The sequence below is a fragment of the Lissotriton vulgaris genome, chromosome 1_1 (assembly GCF_964263255.1).
Source record: "Lissotriton vulgaris chromosome 1_1, aLisVul1.2, whole genome shotgun sequence".
Classification (NCBI taxonomy): Eukaryota; Metazoa; Chordata; class Amphibia; order Caudata; family Salamandridae; genus Lissotriton; species Lissotriton vulgaris.
This window is the reverse complement of record NC_141685.1, coordinates 469,293,617-469,315,560: the sequence shown is the minus strand read 5'-3', so window position 1 is coordinate 469,315,560 and position 21,944 is coordinate 469,293,617. Positions and strand designations below refer to the sequence as shown.

General features: G+C 42.9%; 1 protein-coding gene across 1 annotated transcript in view; it reads left to right on the top strand.

Moving 5' to 3' along the window:
• Positions 1-21,944, top strand: part of C1_1H1orf141 (chromosome 1_1 C1orf141 homolog) — a 268,263-nt gene that overhangs the window by 42,313 nt on the left and 204,006 nt on the right. The gene's annotated exons all lie outside the window — the stretch shown is intronic.

The following is a 21,944-nucleotide window of genomic DNA, read 5'->3' as shown; positions in this document are numbered from 1 at the left end:
TCTGAAGTCATTGAAAAGCGCCTGGTCTTTGTCAATTGATTGAATTCCTATCTCGTGCACACATCTGAAGGGATACCTTATGTGCAGTTTTCTGGGGCTGCACTTTGTAGCCTGAAGATTGTAGCGCCTCTTCTTTGTCTCTGTGATTGAATTCCTATCTCGTGCACACATCTGAGGGGCCCTTGTGTGCAGTTTTCTAGGCTGCAGCCAGGGGCTACCCTTTGAAGCCTGAAGATTGTATCTTAAAATGGTGTGCTCGGCGATCCGATGATTGACACCTCCAGCCTTTCTCTCCTCTTTAGAGTTAACCTGCCCTGTTTCCTCGGGCGGTAGAAAATAACACCAAACTCAGTGCCCTTTAAAACAACAGCAGCAAAAAACAAGCAACACTGGCAAAGCCAATACTCTGGAATTTGGGAAGCTGGTGTGATGGTTAATTGTTTTATTACTGCAAGCATGTGCTGCAGAAATGCTGCTGGTAGAGTCCTCCAAAGTGTGAGTGCCTGAAAACAGGCAAGGTCATGCTCCGAGAATCGTTTTTCCTGAATTTTTTGGAAACACTTAAATCTGGTTTATCTGAATCTGTGTTTATTTGGGAACTCCCCACAGATTTTAGTGCCAGGATCAAGGCAAGTAGAAATGTGTTACCAATATACCTCTCTCTTTAGGGTTTTTACAGAAACGGAAACCCAGCTGTTGAGAGGAGAGGTTAGCGTACCATTTCTGTCTGCCTCTCAAACACCTGTTAGTAATATCAGCACAGCATGGGAGGCTCATTGCCCCTAAAATGTATAAGAGCGATTTTGGGAAAGAAATTAGACAAGTACGAACTAATCAAACAGGCGGACCTAGGGCGTTGTATGGCGGGGCAGAGTTGAGTCTCATCCTCACGGTGAAGCTATCTTTTCTAAGTGGATTGGCACGACATTTTAAATGGATAAAGATTTTGAATGCATATGTTATTGTGGTGAAAGTTAGGACTAGAGGTCGATGTGGTCTCCACTTTGTGTGTGTGTTATTCTAGAATCTTGACATTTTGTGTTTCTTTTAATGTATAATGCCATGATTGCACTAATGGTATGTACTTTACTAAAACGTGAATACAAATGGATTTGGTAGTAAATTGGGATTACATTCCTGCTCCTAAACTCCATCTAAAAGGAGGTGCGAGGCCATGGGGGATTTTGTGATGTTGTTTCTGTGCCTGAAACCTCCTCCTTGCTGCGCAAGGGTTGGCGGGTTACTGCCCCTTCCTATTACCCAACGTGCAGCGGTTGACATGAATACTTCTTTTTTTTTTTTTTATCAATCAATAAAAACATTATTTCGGTTTAGTTTGCAAACCATAAAAGTACAATATACAGCATCCATAGTTCATTGAAAAGAAAACAGAAAAAGTCATTATCAAGATACAATGGTACAAAATTGGGTGGCTCTGTGTGTGTGGGTGGCTTTGTGTGGGTGGGTCTGTGTGGGTGCAAATGCAATAGGTGTCGCATTTGCGAGCTATTAAGCTATTGGCATTGTAAATGACAATGTCATTTATGTTTTCAAAGCTAAAACATAAATAAAAATAATGTCATGAGCAAAGCCAATGGCCCGAACTTTAACATTGCCAAGACCATTGCATTGTAAATGCTTGTTGATAATGGTACAAGGGGCGCATTTATACCTTGAAAGAGCTGAGCTGCAGCGCCCTTGTTGATACTGGTACAAGGGGCGCATTTATACTTGGCAAGATGTGAGCTGCAGCGCCCTTGTTGATAATGGTAGATAGGACCCATTTATACTTGGCAAGATGTGAGCTTCAGTGTCCTTGATGATAATGGTACAAGGGGCGCATTTATACTTGGAAAGAAAAGAGCTGCAGAGCCCTTGTTGATAATGGTAGACGGGGTGCATGAATACTTGGAGAGAGCAGAGCCCTTGTTGATAATGGTACAAGGGACGCATTTATACTTGGAGAGAGCAGAGCCCTTGTTGATAATGGTACAAGGGGCGCATTTATACTTGGAGAGAGCAGAGCCCTTGTTGATAATGGTACAAGGGGCGCATTTATACTTGGAGAGAGCAGAGCTGCAGCGCCCTTGTTGATACTGGTACAAGGGGCGCATTTATACTTGGCAAGATGTGAGCTGCAGTGCCCTTGTTGATAATGGTAGACGGGGCGCATGTATACTTGGAAAGAGCAGAGCTGCAGAGCCCTTGTTGATAATGGTAGACGGGGCGCATGTATACTTGGAAAGAGCAGAGCTGCAGAGCCCTTGTTGATAATGGTACAAGGGGCTCATGTGTACTTGGAAAGAGCTGAGCTGCAGCGCCCTTGTTGATAATGGTACAAGGGGCGCATTTATACTTGGAGAGAGCAGAGCTGCAGCGCCCTTGTTGATAATGCTACAAGGGGCCCATTTATACCTGGAAAGAGCAGAGCTGCAGAGCCCTTGTTGATAATGGTAGACGGGGTGCATGTATACTTGGAAAGAGCAGAGCTGCAGAGCCCTTGTTGATAATGGTACAAGGGGCTCATGTGTACTTGGAAAGAGCTGAGCTGCAGTGCCCTTGTTGATACTGGTACAAGGGGCTCATTTATACTTGGAGACAGCAGAGCTGCAGCGCCCTTGTTGATACTGGTACAAGGGGCGCATTTATACTTGGCAAGATGTGAGCTGCAGTGCCCTTGTTGATAATGGTACAAGGGGCGCATTTATACTTGGAAAGATCTGAGCTGCAGCAACCTTGTTTATAATAGTAGACAGGGCGCATTTATTCTTGGAAAGAGGAGAGCTGCAGCACTCTTGTTGATAATAGTACAAGGGGCACATTTATACCTGAAAAGAGCAGAGTTGCAGAGCCCTTGTTGATAATGGTACAAGGGGCGCATTTATTCTTGGAAAGAGCAGAGCGGCAGAGCCCTTGTTGATAATGGTAGACAGGGTGCATGTATACTTGGAAAGAGCTGAGCTGCAGCGCCCTTGTTGATAATGGTACATGGGGCGCATTTATACCTGGAAATAGCAGAGCTGCAGTGCCCTTGTTGATAATGGTACAAGGGGCGCATGCATACTTGGAATGAGCTGAGCTGTAGTGCCCTTGTTGATAATGGTACAAGGGGCACATTTATACTTGGAAAGAGCAGAGCTGCAGAGCCCTTGTTGATAATGGTAGACAGGGCGCATTTATACTTGGAAAGATCTGAGCTGCAGCAACCTTGTTTATAATGGTAGACAGGGCGCATTTATTCTTGGAAAGAGGAGAGCTGCAGCGCCATTGTTGATAATGGTACAAGGGGCGCATTTATACCTGGAAAGAGCAGAGCTGCAGAGCCCTTATTGATCATGGTACAAGGGGCGTATTTATATTTGGAAAGATCTGAGCTGCAGCGCCCTTGTTGATAATGGTAGATGGGGCGCATTTATTCTTGGAAAGAGCAGAGCTGCAGCGCCCTTGTTGATAATGGTACAAGGGGCGTATTTATATTTGGAAAGATCTGAGCTGCAGCGCCCTTGTTGATAATGGTAGATGGGGCGCATTTATTCTTGGAAAGAGCAGAGCTGCAGCGCCCTTGTTGATAATGGTACAAGGGGCGCATGTATACATTGAACGAGCAGAGCTGCAGTGCCCTTGTTGATAATGGTAGAAGGGGCACTTTGATATTTAGAAAGAGCTAATCTTCAGTGCCCTTGATGATAATGGTACAAGGGGCGCATTTATACCTGGAAAGATCTGAGCTGCAGCGCCCTTGTTGATAATGGTAGATGGGGCGCATTTATTCTTGGAAAGAGCAGAGCTGCAGCGCCCTTGTTGATAATGGTACAAGGGGCGCATTTATACTTAGAAAGAGCTGAGCTGCAGCGCCCTTGTTGATAATGGTACAAGGGGCGCATGTATACATTGAACGAGCAGAGCTGCAGTGCCCTTGTTGATAATGGTAGAAGGGGCACTTTGATATTTAGAAAGAGCTAATCTTCAGTTCCCTTGATGATAATGGTACAAGGGGCGCATTTATACCTGGAAAGAGCAGAACTGCAGAGCCCTTGTTGATAATGGTAGACGGAGTGCATGTATACCTGGAAAGAGCTGAGCTGAGAAGCCCTGCTTGATAATGATAGACGGGGCTCATGTATACTTGGAAAGAGAAGAGCTGCAGCGCTCTTGTTGATAATGGTACAAGGGGCGCATTTATACTTAGAAAGAGCTGAGCTTCAGTGCCCTTGATGATAATGGTACAAGGGGCACATTTAAAGCTGGAAAGAGCAGAGCTGCAGAGCCCTTTTTGATAATGGTACAAGGGGCACATTTATACCTGGAAAGAGTGGAGCTGCAGAGCCCTTGTTGATAATGGTAGACGCAACGCATGTATACTTGGAATGAGCTGAGCTGAGAAGCCCTGCTTGACAATGATAGACGGGGTTCATGTATACTTGGAAAGAGCACAGCTGCAGCGCCCTTGATGATAATGGTACAAGGGGCGCATTGATATTTGGAAAGAGCTGAGCTACAGTGCCCTTGTTGATAAAGGTAGAATGGGCGCACTTATACTTGGAAAGAGCTGAGCTGCAGAGCCCTTGATGATAATGGTACTAGGGGCTCATTTATATTTGGGGGGTGCTGAGATGCAGCGCCCTTGTTGATACTGGTACAAGGGGCAAATGTATACATGGAAAGAGCAGAGCTGCAGTGCCCTTATTGATAATGGTAGACGTGGCGCATGTATACTTGGAAAGATCTGAGCTGCAGCGCCCTTGTTTATAATGGTAGACAGGGCGCATTTATTCTTGGAAAGATCAGAGCTGCAGCGCCCTTGTTTATAATGGTAGACCTGGCGCATGTAGAGTTGGAAAGAGCTGAGCTGCAGTGCCCTTGTTGATGCTGGTGCAAGGGGCTCATGTGTACTTGGAAAGAGCAGAGCTGCAGAGCCCTTGTTGATAAGGGTAGACAGGGCGCATTTATTCTTTTAAAAAGCTGAGCTGCAGAGTCCATGTTGATATTGTTGCAAGGGGCTCATGTGTACTAGGAAAGAGCGGAGCTGCCGCGCCCTTGTTGATAATGATAGACAGGCGCATTTATACTTGGAACGAGCTGAGCTGCAGCGCTCTTGTTAATACTGGTACAAAGGGCTCATGTATACTTGGAAAGAGCAGAGTGCAGCGCCCTTGTTGATAATGGTAGATGGGGCAAATGTATACTTGGAAAGAGCAGACCTCCAGCGCCCTTGTTGATAATGGTAGACGGGTCATGTGTACTTGGAAAGAGTTGAACTACAGTGCTCTTGTTGGTAGTGGTAGACGGAGTGCATGTGTACTTGGAAAGAGTTGAGCTACAGTGCCCTTGTTGATAATGGTGGATGGGGCACATGTATACTTCGATAGAGTTGAGCTACAGTGCCCTTGTTGATAATTCTACAATGGGCGCATTTATACTTGTAAAGAGCTGAGCTGCAGCACCCTTGTCGATACTGGTACAAGGGGTTCATGTATACTTGGAAAGAACTGAGCTGCAGCGCCCTTGTTAATACTGGTACAAGGGGCACATGTATACTTGGAAAGAGCAGAGCTGCAGCCCCCTTGTTAGTTATGATACAAGGGGCTCATTTATATTTGGGCAGTGCTGACATGCTGCGCCCTTGTTGAAAATGGAACAATGGAGGTGCATGCATAATTGGAAAAAGCTGAGTTGCAGCACCCTTGTTGATAATGGTAGAAGGGGTGCATTGATATTTGGAAGAGCTGAGCTGCAACACCCTCTTTGTTTCAGGTGCAGCGGGTGTAGAAACGTATGTATGAAACCGGTATTTATGTAGCACAGACATTTCCAAAAGGCTGCGGGCTGCTGATACTTGAGAAGAAGTGATCAGGAGTACCCTTGCTGATGAAGGTACAGAGAAATGTTAGAATGAGAAGGTGTGAGCTGCAGCACTCTTAGGATAATGTATGGGAGGTGTTTTGTAATTTGAATAGTGAAATGTAACACCCTTAAGATAAGTGTATAGGTTGTGCTATGAAATATACTAGGGGCATTCTGAGCACCTTAAGCCTAAGGGCATTAAAGTGACCGTTGCTGGAGGAGATGGAAGGATAAGATTTGGGGTGAAACCTGCCAAAGTACGATCCTAACAGTTCAGGTTTGCAGTGGCGTTGCAAGGTCAGGTGTTACCCGGTGCAGAAAATTTCTTGCCATCCCCCGCCCACATTGAAATGATTAAAATAAGTTAGTTGCACATGTTTTTGCCATTTTGTCACCCCACCCCTCAGTGACATTTTGTCACCCCTCTCAGTGATGACACCCTGGGCGGCCCGCACCCACCACACCCTCCTTCCTACGCCACTGCAGGTTTGGACTGATCTCTCTGTTTAGAACAAATATATAAACCTATTTTCTGTTCAGGTGTGGATATATCCTTATTTTTGCTTGAAAAATATCAATCCTAGGCAATCTAAAATTTATAAACCAATAAACAATATCAAGAATTGGCACAAGTAAATGAGTGAAGTATGAATCAACAATAATTTAAAAAGAATTGTACAAAATTATTTTACTAATGGTTAAAACATCCCATTTAAGGGGATCAACACAATACATATAATGTTACACATTAAAAAACATATAACATAAGCATTCAAATTTATAACAAAAGCTTAAAAGTGACAAAATCTTTTAATTCTTTATCGACGCGCGTTTCGGCGTATTAACGCCTTCTTCAGGAGTAGCCACAAATTGTTCTGTAGATGAAACATACATATAATTGAAAAGTTAAAACCAAAATGACTTAAAATTGTCATATACAACTACATAATACATTTCACAACTACAACATTATCTCATTTGTTGATCACATAGAGTCTCAAGACATTTGGGTATTGCAAAAACAACAACATTAGATCTTCACATGTGCCAATAAACATAGTATATCTGATCAAGTACTCATAAAGACGCTCAAAATTCTATACTTTACAGAAGGTTAATTATCCATCTATAAATTGTCGTCATAATTCATTCTTTATTTTGATAGTGACTAAAAAGGATTAGAGATATTCAACATATCAGGTCCATATAACGTTATTAAATATGTTTGATCTCAACTTTTTGTGTTGTATCTATAGGTAAAGATATATTTATCCTTCACTGTTCTATAAATATCCATCTCTATATATTATGCAAGCTATATTTTATGACTCATACTATTACATCTGAAGACAGGTAATTTTTTATTCGTTGTTGGGATCTCAAAAGGAATCACTGATCTGTACTTATAATGCCTCAACTGTAAGAGTGGAAGTTATCAACACAACATATGTATAACCTCAAAAGTATTATATGTTCTTGCGTACCTTTCGTGAATCGAAACTATTCCGACCCCCTGGGTTTCTACTTGTTTTCTTTCACAGGCAGCAAGAGCAGCAAGAGCGATGTATCATTTTCTCCATATGTGGATCTACAAGTGGTTAAAAAAGGATATTTGCTATATTTGTTATTCTAATAGACAATACTGAAAACTCAGATCAGAGACTTATAACTGGTTTTTGAACCATTATTAAAATAATTTTGTACAATTCTTTTTAAATTATTGTTGAGTCATACTTCACTCATTTACTTGTGCCAACTCTGGATACATTTTAGATTGCCTAGGATTGATATTTTTCAAGTGTTTATGCCTGTCCTAGGAATCGTGTCATTCATGGTTCAGGGGGTCCTTGTTTTTCTCATACTATATCCTTGTTTTTGTCAGAGAAAACTACAGCTCTTTCGGATCTGCTTTAAGAACATTTGAGGTACATGTCATTTCCATTAGATCCGGTTGCTTGCAGAAGTGATTTCAGACTTTCCAATGAACTGTGATCGAGAAAATTTCAGTATAGGCTAGCCTAGGTTTGTAATCTGTTATCAAAACAGACATGTACAATAACTTATGTGCTTTCCTTCAAACTAAAACATTATGTAATGCCAGTAGGGAATGTGATCTACATTACCCAAACAAAGGTTTATCCAACTTAAACAAGTGCACAATGTAGGTTCCTGTGGGACAGAGATTTATACAGAACCAAACAGGCCAGAACAAATTTAAAGTTTTGGGACAAAGGTATACAGTGGCAGCAGTGTACTAAATACATCTTGAATTGGTTATTTATGTTAATTGGTGTTTGTTTATTTCAGTTGGTACTTCAATTTAGCAGTAAAATTGTCCTTATTTCTTTCCCTCCTAGAGAAACCTATTTTAAGAATTAATTGGGATGGGTGACTGCACACTTTAAGCAATAAACATAACCCTTGTCAGGGTGATCCCTGGATATGTTTGATCTGTTGATACATGCCACTCCTCCACCTGTTTTGTTTAGCCTATCTAATCTCACAATGTTGTAGTTTGGTGGAACCAATAGGTCTAGGCACGGGGACGATGCTTCTCGAGCCATCTTTCCGCTAGAATGGCTACGTCAATATCCTGATTCAGGATAAGGTCGGCAAAGTCCGCTGCATGTTTCATTGCTGAGCGGCAATTCAGTTGTAAGCATAAAAGCGGTTTTGGAGTGGTATTTTGAATAGAGTCTTGCCCTATAGTGATTAATGTTATTTCTTTCAGGTTGTTGACATTTAGCTTTCATTAAATTAATTAGTAGCTTCATTTTATTTTTATTTATTTAGTGTTTTCTATAGCGTGATCATGACCCAATCCTGGGTGTCTGAGCGCTTTACAACTCAACAGTAATCAGTTTCGTTCACAGTTTCAAATTTACAATAATATACATATTGAGTTTTCCTAGGCGACCACTCGGGTGATAGTAGTACATGATATGCCATACTTGCATATGTTGAGTCACAATTGGATGACAGTTGCATGACCAGACCAATAACCATGTGGCTTGATAGAGCTATCTTCATTAGCGTTTGTCCCTGAATCTTGCATATGGACTTGGATATTCGGACAGGTCTGACTGAGGTCCATATAGGTGAGACTCGATAAGAGCCCCCTGACTTGTGCTATCCCCGGAGTCATTACTCTGATAATAGCAGTACAATCATCCTGTTTATCTTCACCTATTAGCACAACTGAAAATAGTAGCTTTAGGAATGATTAAAGGTCTCAAAGGAGCTGAGACAGAAACCTAGTTAATTAAGGGAGGAATTTACTCACGAGAAGGGACTTAGCCTCTTTTTGAATTGCGAATCCGAGGTGATGCCTATGATATTGGGAGGCAACACATTCCAAATTCTTGGCGCAGCTCCCAAGATTGCACTGTTGTATGTTCTCTTCTAACAGAAAATTGCTGGTTTCAGTAGGAAATTGGCATCCCCCGTCGAAGATCTAAGGTCTCCAGAAATCGTAAATATTTGGGCAAGGTAAAATGGTGTTTTGTAGTGTAGAGCTTTGTGTGTAAGACATACCATCTTTAGCTGAATTCTTGCCTCGTACAGTAGACATTTGAGCGCTTTGCTATGCGGAGTGATGTGGTCAAATTTTAATGTACCCATTACGAGTCTCGTTGCAGCATTCAGGCAGGCATTTAGTGGAGCTGTTAAAATCTTAGGAAGCACTGCTAGAGTTGTGGTTCCATACTAAATCCTTGAGATCAACAAAGCTTGGACAGTCTTTTTCAGATCAACAGTGTTGATGAACGGTTTCAATTTTCTGAGATAGCTCAGATGGAATCAGGCATTTTTTTCCATAGTGTTGATGTGAGCTTGCATGTTTAAATCCTTCTACAGCGTGATTCCAAGAATCTTGGTAGAATCAACTAAAATCGGAGTACCGTTTAGCGCTGTGATCAATTCGGTCCATTCATTGATCATCGTGGAGGATTTAGGGGGGAGAAGGAATTCTGTTTTCTGTGAGTTGAGTTTAAGATGATTGCTTTAAAGCCAGTGAATGGTCTTTTATAGTACTTGGTTCAATAAGTTGATCTTCAAGAGATGTGATCTTCATATACAGCTAAGTGTCATCTGCATACATGTTAGCCTGATGCAGTACTTCAGTGAGTGGCTCAATGTACAGGTTGAATAGGGATGGGGATAGAGTTGAACCTTGAGGAACTCCAATTTGACTTGGGATCGAAGGGATAGCATGTGGTTCACCAAGAATCTTTGTGATCTGTTCTCTAAGACGGAATGAAACAATGTTAGGCCTGTACCCGTGAAACCCATCCTATTCTCCAGTCAGTCTAATAATTTGCCATGATTTACAGTGTCAAATGCTGAAGATAGGTCAAGGAAGACTAGTAGACAGGTTTCGTTATGGTCTAGAGCAAATAGAGCATCATCCACTACGTGCAAAATTTCTGTTTCCATACTATGGTCTGGTCTAAACCCTGATAGGCAGATGTTTAGTAGCTTATATTATTGCTGTGACAGTTCAGTTGTTGTTGAGCACATTTTTCCAAAGCCTTGGCCAGTAAGGGAATGTTTGTTACCGGACTAAAGTTGTTTGGGTCGAAGGATTCTCTGTAGATTCTTTCAGTAAAGGGATGACCTGGACTGTTTTTAGGCAGTCAGGAAAGGAACCTTGGGAATGCGAGGCATTCATTATTTTAGTCCAACTCGGGATGACCATGAGGTTGACCGTAGAAAAAAGAATCGTTGTAATGGTTGTTCGTTTTTAAGGACAATAAGGTTTAAGCAATGTCTTCCTGATCATGAAGTTTGAAGGTTGACCAATGGGCATTATTTTTGGGTACTGTTTGTGCAGGCTGGGCTGACTGCTTCTATTGAGTACTCTTTTGAGTCACGAGTTTATCAGCAGTAACCTTGAGTTCTCTTTCCAGGGAGTTAGCTTTAGAAGTAAAAAATGCTGAAAAGTCTTCATGGCTCAGAACCGATTGAGCTGTTAGTTGAGAGGATTTGGCAAATTTGTTCGACTGATCCTTAAGTGGATCAAAGATTTTTCTTGGTCTGTTCTTAGCATTGTCAAGTTTGTTTCTAAAAAAGTCTTTTTTTGACTGGAGTACGCTTTTATTGTAGTCCTGATGTTTCTTAGCTGATTAAGATGTGGTGATGTTGGGAGCTGTCTCCATTTCCTTTCTGAGAGTCTGAGTTTCCGGCTTTCTTCATTCAGACAGCCATGGGTTTTTATCTTTAACTTGAATTCTTTTGAGTTTTAAAGGGGCTATGTTATTGATTATTTTAGACATCGTACATTTGTAATGACCCATAAGCTTGCTGACGTCCACCATTTCAGGAGGAGGTTGAAGTTCGTTCTCACAACTTGCTGTTAGCGACTCCATGCTCAGGCCTTCAATATCGCTAACCCATTACTTAGGCTTGACTGCTTGTGGGGCTCTTTTCTTCTTTAAGGGTGTAATTTGGAAGGTGATGATGTGGTTATCCGACGTTATCAGTCGTAAGGCACAATAGCAATTTAATCTACCTTGTTTTCTTTGGAGATGATCCAGTCTAATGTAGCGCCTTTAGAGTGAGTTGGAAGACCACAAACCTGCACTAGAGAATGGTCTGCTAGGAAGTTTTTAAAAATATTATCCTGATTATCTATGAGGTCATTCCAATGTAGATGGAAGTCCCCTCGAAAGATATCATTGGCAATTCAGTAGTAAGCATAAAAGCGGTTTTGGAGTGGTATTTTGAATAGAGTCTTGCCCTACAGTGATTAATGATTTCTTTCAGATTGTTGACATTTAGCTTTCTAGGATTCACTTGCGTTATTCTGTTTACATTGATCGGAACCGCTCTAATTTGTTGATCCTTTCACTTCAGGGGGGGTTGGGGGGGGGGAGGACTAGATGACAACTCCTATGATTGCAGAATCGGAGAATTTTGCGAGGATGAAGAATCCTATTTGACAGAGGCATAGGGGTCGTGTTAATCTGGTCAAGTTTGTTGTGTGTACTGATTTTTGAATTGGGATGATTTTTGCGAGATAGCTTTCTGAGCGAAGTAGAATATTCTTCCTGTTCCTGAGAGTGTTTTGCATGTCTGTTGCTATCCTATCAGTCTGGGCATTGAGTGATTCTAGCTCAATTTGTGGAGGAGGTGAGAGAAGGGATAGTTGCAGCTTGTCTGCAATCATGGAGATCTGAATGCTAGATGTATCTAGTTCTACATGATTGTGGCTATTTACATTTTCTTCTGATGATTTTTCCTTTAACATTAGGGATAAATCGGAACTAGTATAGTGATCTAACCTAATGAATTACTGACCAAAGTAAGCTGCATCCGAGAGACCCTCAATTTGCAAAATATTAGATGTAATCGCTCTAGCTGTGTGAACGCTGGACGATGGGCTAGATTTTAACTGGTTTGCAACTATGGGCTTATTGCTAATTACTTTGGGTATGACCAAAAACCGATTGGAGGCTAACCTGCAGGTCTTAGCACTGTATCTTGTGCTGCGGGTTAAAGTATGGGGGCTATTACCTTGTAGTAGTGATACTGGCACCTTGTTCTGTATCCTGCTGTCACTAGTTTTAGTGTTGCTAAGAGAAGATGTAGTCTGCTGGATATCATTATCAATCCCTTTTTTCATTAATAGCCAATGTACTTTGTAATGTATAGGTGTTAGTATTTTCAGTGAGGAATTTCTGGTGCATTGAGTTAACGTGATCGTTTTCGCTACAGATTTTTGACCTCTGCCCTTAGCAAGGGCCTTTTCCATAGTATAAATTTCATGTAAGAGATTTAACCACTCTGTCCTGCAGGGTGGATTTGGTGAAATCCAAGCTCTAGCTACCACCAGTGTAGCGCAAGACAGAGCTATATTTAGCCAACTAGTATTGTTGTTCCTCATCGTATGTAAAGAGAGTAAAACCATAGGTGCAGTGAGTGATGTATGGATCAGTTGTTTTTGACTTAGAGTATTTTCTATTTCTTGCCAGTACCTTGCAAGCATAGGACAAGAATAAATCATATGAATAAGATCTGCTGCCACCAGATCGCATTTAGGGCATTTAATGCGATCGTTATTTAAATTATTCTGTGACCATTTGGATATTTTTAGTGGAGTATGATATAGTTGACTAAACATCCTGTATAGTTGTAATTTTAGGCTGGAGGAGTGAACTAATTTATTGATATTGACGAAAGCGTTAGAAATATTCTGTGGTGTCACATTGATTCCTAATTTTAGAGTCCACTTTTGTGACAATCTTGGGCAGTCATCCGCATTATACTGACTAAGAAGTTTATATCTCATACTAATTAGCAACTTCTTTTTAGTACTATATAAACAACCCCAAATGTCCGAGTTGGCAACTTTTTTCAACTTCATTCTCCGTATTAAATAATCTTTAATTTGTATATGTTTGTATGTCATTGCACCAGGTAAATTATAAAGCAGTTGTAAAGTTGAAAACTGGAGGAAACCATCTGAGCCGTATAAGTCACCTAGGGCCCGATGTAGGTAATTCTAATTTACCACTTCTTAAATACCGAATCATACCGATTCGGTATTTAAGAAGTGGTAAATTAGAGGGGGGGAAATGTAGGTAATTCAGAATCGGTAAATACCGAATCGGTAAGATTCGGTATTTACCGATTCTGTAAATACCGAATCGGTATCCCCCATTGATTCCTATGGGCCTTGAAGCCCATAGGAATCAATGTGGAATACCGAATCGGTATTTACCGATTCGGTAAATTCCGATTGTTGCAAGGGTGCAGGGGGTGTCACTTTGACACCCTCTAGCACCCCAATTCCTGACTTGTGTGCCATGTGGCACACAGACATGCCATAAGGGCATGTCTGTGTGTCACATTGCACAGGTGTGCATGCACAGATGTGCATGCACACCTGTATTCAGTATTTTACCACCCAATAGGATTGGGTGGTAAAATACCGATTCTTAAAGCCCTGTGGCACTCTGACATGTGCCAGCTACATCTGCATTTACAGAATCGGTATTTTACCGAGTCTGTATTTACCGATTCGGTAATTTTACCGAATCGGTAAATACAGAATCGGTAAAATACCGATTCTGTAAATGCATGCCCTACATCTGAAAAACGTAATACTGGTCGGAAACCGCCGAATTTGGCCGTTTCCGACCGGTATTAGGGCACCTACATCGGGCCCTAGATGTCTTAATTCCGTAAGTGGCCCATTCCCTCCCCATCTTATCATTAAAGATAGCAGGTAGCCCAGGATTACCCCAGAGTGGTAAGTCTGTATGGAAAAAAGAAGTATCACGGTATTTCAAAATCAAATTAAAAATCCCTACTGCATCTTTTGCTGTCTTAAATTTAACCCGTTTAAAAAAGTTTGGATCTTGTACTCTTGCTAAGAATTGATTTGAATTTGTGCCTAACATGAACTGATAGAAAAAGAAAGTTTTGTTTTTATCTAGTAAGCTCTTAAGCCGACCTAAAAATGATGCAAAGAAATAAGACTTGAAATCCGGAAAGTTCAGTCCCCCCTTTTCTAATGGTAATTTTAGTATGGCCATTGATCTTCTAGGTGTTTTGTAGCTCCAAATAAAACTACTGCAGATTCCATCTAATTTCCTAAAAAATATATTATTAACTCGGAGGGGGGGTAGAACGAAAGAGGTATAAAAATGTAGGCAAAATGTTCATTTTAATCAAATTGATTCGACTCAGAATATTAAGTGGAATTTTATGCCATTTCTTAAGCACCATAGTAACTTCTTTTAGTAAGGGTTCGTAGTTTAGTTTATTAATTTCATTAATTTGTGAGGAGATTTTCACCCCTAAATACACGGCCGAGTCACAGATTCCTGTAATTGTATGATCAGCTTTGTAATTCAAAATAGTTCGTGTTTTGTTAAGGTAAACTTATAGCCTGAAATATCGCCAAAGTTCTTTGCTTCCTCTGTTATTCCAATTAGAGCATCCGTTACGTTTGTGGTATAGATAGCTAGGTCGTCTGCATATGCCGTTATTTTTAGAGTTTTATGTTCATGTTTTACCGGAGTTATCTTATCTTGATTTTGGAAAGCATTGATAAAGGGTTCCATTGAGAGAGCGAACAGCAGGGGTGAAAGTGGGCACCCCTGCCTAGTCCCCCTAGAAATTGCGAAGGTTGGTGACAGTAACCCAGCATAACTGATTTTAGCATTGGGATCCCTGTAAATAGCCTGTACACTTCTAAGAAACCGGTCTTTAAATCCAAACTGAATTAGCACTTTCCACAGATAATCCCACCCCACTCGGTCAAACGCTTTTTCTGTGTCCAGAAGAATCATACCGAGTGGGGTAAGATTAGTTGCAGCTACGTCAAATGCTGTGATCGCCATATTGACATGAGTGGTGGTGTCCCTTCCAACTACGAAACCATGTTGTTGTTCATTAACTAAATATGGCATATAGGGAGCCAATCGCATTGATAGTAACTTGGAATATTAAAGAGATTGGTCGATATGACCCACATTCAGTCGGTGGTTTCTTTTTTTTCACGAAAAACATGATTTTAGCGGTTTTCCAAGATTCCGGAGCCTTTCCTGTTGTGCCAATGGAGTTCACGACTGAGCAGAAGAGGGGTAATATTTCTTCCGCACAGATTTTATACAATTCAACTGGAAGTGTATCCTCCCCTGCGGCTTTGTTAGATGGCAGGGAAAACACTGCTAAGCGTAGTTCTTCTATTGTATAATTCTCCTCCATATTATCAAGGATATCCTGATCTAAGTATTCTTTTACAGGGAGTTTGTCATCTAGATAAGATTGAATCTGATTTCCTATATTCCCGGTTTCTGGAGTGCATACTTTTTAATAGTATAAAGCAAATAGTTCCATTATTTGTGTAGGCTGCGAGTACAGGATATTGTTAGGGCCTTTTATAGATTTAATTAGTGTTGATGCTCGATCTTCAGCCACCTTATATGCCAAGAGCTTTCCTACTCGATCTCCGCATTCGTATTGAGAGAGTTTATATTTAAGAATCTTACAGCTATTTTTTTCTCTGAGAGAGCTTTTTAGGTTTGATCTTAAAGTCAGAAGTTTATTTTCTAATAGCATGATATCTGATCTGCTCATCAGCCCAGCATTAAGTCTATCCACTAGCTGTTTCTCCATATGTAAGATATTGTCCGTCAGTATCTTTGTCTCCTTCTTTCTTATTACATTTTGTTTAAAAATATATTGTTGTGTTACTCCTCTAATGGAAGCCTTGCAAGCATCCCACATGGAAAGAACACTAGCCATATCAAAATGATATGTGATAAACTCGTTTATATGTTTTTTGAGAGATGTTACATACACCTCGTCTGATGATAAATATCTTGGAAAAGTGAAAGGTCGTCCCTCTTTTACCCTTGGAGCTACTGCAAATGTGAATATAATCGGATTATGGTCGGAGGATATTTTTGGCATTATCTGCATATGTCCTGAGCTCATTAGTTCCTCCAAAGCCCACGCCAGATCTATCCTAGAACAAAGTTTTTGGGGGAATGAATAGTATGTATATCATGGTACGCCTGGATAAAGACAGCGCCATATGTCTTTTATATTATGTATTTTAGCTAGTTCTAGTATTGCTGCTCTTGTTTTGTGCATACGTGAGGTTAGCCCTTTCTTCGTTACATCCTGTTGATAGTTTAAAACACAATTAAAGTCTTCCATCAGGATAAGCTCGCCCTCCCATGATAGTAATTCTATGTTCAGCCAGTCAAATAAGCGTGGTTCATCTTTGTTTGGCCCGTATGTAGCACAAAAAACATACATACTGTCTTCTATCCGCATTTGCATTATTGCCCAGCTCCCCTCTTGTCTGCTGCAGTCTTAATGACTTCCCCCCGCAATTGTCTTTTCTTTAATATTGCAACCCCTCTTATTGGTGCATTTAATGTTGTGCAAACCACTAATTCATATCCCAATTGATTCAAAAGTTTTTCTATCTTTAAAGCAAATATGTGTTTCCATTAGTATCACCAACTGTGCACCATACATTTTTAATTCATGAAACACTACATTTCTTTTAGTCCTATTATTCAGGCCTGATACATTCCATGCAAGACAACTACAGTACGTCATTTTAGGTAAAAATAATTAGAAATCGCTGCCCCTTTCTTATCACTCTTTTTAGTTTTATTTCTTTCTAACATAATTTTGTCTTCCTTTTGACTTGTCATGCCATTTTTTATTTTCTCCCTCCCGTCCCTCCCGCCCCTCATTCCCTCCCTCCCCAGTGCTAAGCTACCCCCCGTACCATAGGAAAACACCCCCCCTTTATACCTGCTGCCATTGGTTGGGCAGCCTCTTGAGGGTGCAGCCATCCGCATAACCCTCTCCTACTTCATTAAGTGTGTCATTACCAACCCCCCTTTCACAAATAATCGATTTGTCGTTTTAGTCAGACCTTAAAAGACAGTGATCACATAGAATCTGCATTCGTAATTATTGTGTTTTATACATTAGGGAATTTTTTTCTAACTCAATTTCTGCCTCCATAACCTGGTTAAACATTAGTAATTTTTTCTAACACAATTTCTGCTTCCTTAACCTGGTTAAGAAAGTATGTATGACCAGCTTTAGTAACTTTTAAACACGCAGGTTCTTGCAGGAAAACCTGAGCCCCTGCGGCTTTAAAAGAATCGATTAATTGTCGTAAGTTCCATCGTCTCTCCATGGTAGACTTACAAAGGTCTGACCTGACAAAGAAAGTCACATCTTCTGTGACAATGGGGGAGTTGGGTTTTGCTTTTAAAGAGACAGCCTGTCTCAGTAAGAAATTTCCAAAATAAATCAAAAACGGGCGAGGGAATTTACTTCCTTTGTTTCTGTTAACTAGTGGTAATCTATGAACTCTTTGTAGCTGAGAGTCCCAGTCCCAGTCAGCGAGATCCGGAAATGCGTGTTGGAAAAGCTTGACTATGTAAGCCCTGGGGTCTGACCCTTCAGCCCCCTCAGGAACCCCAAAAAGTCTCAGATTTTGTCTTCTTTGGCGATTTTCCATATCCTCGACTTTAAATTGTAGAGCCCGAATCTCATCATCAGGGCGTTGGAGCAAGGTGGTGGCAGCGCCTTGCGATATCGCTTGGGAAAGGCGAGCAGACTACGAGTGCTTCTCTTCTGCTCACCCACTGTGCGCAGTATTGTTTTGTTAGCCCTTTTACAAAATCTCTTTTTAAACACCCAATTGATTTAATAATTGCATTGTTGCTGTTTTTTAACTGTAAGGCTTTTTAAATAACCTGTGTGCTGCTTGCCGGTCTCCCTGTGCCCCGTTCCACCGCGGCTTGCCTGTGCCGATTGCTGTGGAGGGCCAGGTCGGGCTCCTTCTTTGGTGAGTCCCGGACCCCTACTGGACTCGAGTTAGCGGTCCAGCTCGGGGAGGGGCTTGGGCCTCAAATAGGATTGGATTCTGCAGCCCAGTGCGTTGGAGCAAGGTGGTGGCAGCGCCTTGCGATATCGCTTGGGAAAGGCGAGCAGACTGCGAGTGCTTCTCTTCTGCTCACCCACTCTGCGCAGTATTGTTTTGTTAGCCCTTTTACAAAATCTCTTTTTAAACACCCAATGGATTTAATAATTGCGTTGTTGCTGTTTTTTAACTGTAAGGCTTTTTAAATAACCTGTGTGCTGCTTGCCGGTCTCCCTGTGCCCCGTTCCACCGCGGCTTGCCTGTGCCGATTGCTGTGGAGGGCCAGGTCGGGCGCCATCTTTAATGAGTCCCGGACACCTACTGGACTCGAGTTAGCGGTCTAGCTCGGGGAGGGGCTTGGGCCTCCAATAGGATTGGATTCTGCGGCCCAGTGCGTTGGAGCAAGGTGGTGGCAGCGCCTTGCGATATCGCTTGGGAAAGGCGAGCAGACTGCGAGTACTTCTCTTCTGCTCACCCACTCTGCGCAGTATTGTTTTGTTAGCCCTTTTACAAAATCTCTTTTTAAACACCCAATTGATTTAATAATTGCGTTGTTGCTGTTTTTTAACTGTAAGGCTTTTTAAATAACCTGTGTGCTGCTTGCCGGTCTCCCTGTGCCCCGTTCCACCGCGGCTTGCCTGTGCCGATTGCTGTGGAGGGCCAGGTCGGGCGCCATCTTTGGTGAGTCCCGGACCCCTACTGGACTCGAGTTAGCGGTCCAGCTCGGGGAGGGGCTTGGGCCTCAAATAGCGATGTCACATAGAACGCGCAGCGGTGGCGCGCCGTCTGCGCGCCAAAGGACCGCCAAAGGAGGGCCCGTCTGTGCCTGTCTGTGCCTCGGACGGGCCCAGGGCCAGCCACTCTGCCCTCCTTCCCCATGGTCGATCTTGGCCCGATAGGATCATATACTCTCGTGATGATCTTTTGGGGTTGACGTTGCCCGCCGGAGGAGGTAGCTGCTTGCGGGCGGGACGGGACTGCGCTACAGTGGAGTGTCCGAGTTGTGGTTTCCTCCCTCAGCCCTCCTTACCCCCACGCTCTGCTGGTGACATAGGCCACACTACAATCAGGGCCGGGTTAATTAATGCCAGATCCGTGGTGAAACATGTAGCTGATATTTCTGATATACTGGCGGATGGCCAGCTTGAGCTCCTTTTCATCACGGAGACGTGGCTCACTGACTCGTGTGCCCCGATTGTTGAACTTGCCGTCCCCAGAGGTTTTAAGATCGCTAGAGCTGATAGGCCCTCAGGCAGAGGGGGGGGGGGATTAGCAGTAATTTTTAAGGAAGGGTGGCACTTCGCCTCTGAGCAATCTGCTGCAGGGGTGAATAGTGAAGCTCTCCATTTTTCCCTTACTATCAATCCCCACTTCACTTTGGGGGGGTCACTGATCTACAGGCCTCTGGGCTACGCCAGCCACTTTATTGATACTTTGGAGGAGTGCATAGTGCCCCGGGCCCTGAGCTTTCCTAAATTTCTTTTGGTTGGTGACTTCAACATCCATGTAGATGCTACTAACTCTTCTGAAGCGCGCCGACTGGGAGAAGTTTTTGATTTGGCACAGCTCAAACAATGGGTGATTTCTCCGACTCACGTACCAGGTCATCTCTTAGATTTAGTGTGCTCTAACTTTCCCATCAAGGCGTTAAGCTTAGAAAAGGTAACATGGTCGGACCATGATCTCGTTAGATTTTCATGGGAGGTGGAAAACGTAGGTAGATCTGCTCTTGCACCGCCCGTTAGCCACCCCCAGAAGATCAACTTGGCTGCGTTCGGTCAGGAGCTATCTAAAATTCGCCCGAAGCTTACCCCTGAGTTGGATGAGACGGTTAGTGATTTTAATGGGTGGGTGCTGCAGGCAGCTAATGCGTCTACTAGACATGCTACCGTGTCTAGGCCCCGGCACACACCTTCTCAACCCTGGTTCTCTCCTGAGCTGAGGGAGTTAAAACTGGGCTGTAAAAAGCTGGAGCGAACTTGGAGACGTGGGTACAGCTCAGACGCAAAGGCCGCCTTGCGCTCAGCCCAAAAAAACTATTATGCCGCAATTAAAATAGCCAAAGGGAACTACTATGCGGGGAGAATTGCTAAAGCGGAAAATAACAGTAGAGAAATCTTCTCTATTGTCAAAAGTTTCGTATCTCCAGTTGCTGAAACTACCATTCTCCCGTCCTCCGCGCAATGGTGCCAGGATTTGTCCAACTTCTTTATAAATAAAATAGTAAAAATTCAGCAGGATCTGCTTTCCGCGCTACCGGCGGATAGCTCAAGGGATGGCCTTCCTATCTTGCCATACCATTGTGAAACTCAGCAGTTCACAAATGTTTCGCTGGTTGCGGAATGTGAGGTTCTGCCTCTCCTTCAGTCCCTTAAATTGGGCTCTCCCTCCGACCCCTGCCCTGCCCGGGTACTTTCGGAAGTGGCTAGTATTGTCTGCAGTGATGTCACCCAGATAGTGAATCTTTCTCTATCTTCAGCAGAGGTCCCCATAAAGTGGAAGCAGGCAAAGCTTTTGAGCCTTCTGAAGAAACCAGGGCTGGATGCTTCCGTTCCAGGAAATTATCGTCCCATTTCTCTTTTGCCAGCATTGGCTAAAATTTGCGAGAAAGTGGCTTTTCGCCAATTGGAGAGCTTTGTGGAGACCTCCAATGCCCTGCATCCAGCCCAGTCAGGCTTTAGGGCGGCCTACAGCACGGAGACGGCTCTGGTAGAGATGGCGGAGTCGATTCAGGAGTGTCTGGACGGAGGCGGCAGAGCGGTCCTGATTTTGCTGGACCTCTCTGCCGCGTTCGATACCGTCCCCTACGGGCTCCTCCTCGCCAGGCTATCCGCTATTGGCATCGGCGGCAATGTCCTGGCCTGGCTGTCCTCATTTCTTTCAGACAGGACACAACAGGTCTGGATGTCACCCTATGCCTCTGAGCCTAAACCACTTCTTACCGGGGTCCCACAGGGATCTACCCTTAGTCCCCTACTGTTCAATTTCTACATCACCCCCATAGTGTATCTTGCAGAACAGTACGGGGCTAAGATTACAGGGTATGCTGATGACACGCAGCTGTTCTTTACTTGGCCAGACGATCATCTGGACACTACAACGGTCCAGCTATGCTGGTCTTCAGTTTTTCACTGGTTAACTCTGGCTCAGCTAAAATGCAATGAGGATAAATCGGAGGTCCTCTTTTATGGCTCCTTCCCCCCTAACTTCAAAAATTCGCTGTGGCCCCCGAATATTCCTAGCCCCAAGGTGATGGGTGGCCCTGCTAAAAATCTTGGCATATGGTTTGGGAGGATTTAAGATTCGAGGACCACATAAAGAAATTATCCGGGTCATGCTTTGCTACTCTAAGAATGCTTCGAAGATTTTTTCCATTGCTTCCTAGAGAAACTAGGGAGACTGTCGCTTGAGCACTCATTCTAGCAAGGCTGGATTACGCGAACGCCCTGTTTAGTGGCATTCCCGCTTACCTGGTTAAGCGTCTGTTGGTTATTCAGAATGCCGCCGTCTGTCTCCTTTTTAATGTTCCGAGATGGAAGAGCGTTCGCTCTCATATGTCTAGCCTCCATTGGCTGCCAGTGCCACAACGTATCCTTTTTAAATCCCTAGTGCTCTCATTTAGAGCCACCCATGACCAAGGACCTGCTTATCTGAAGAAGAGATTTACTCTCTATGCTCCCACAAGAGCTCT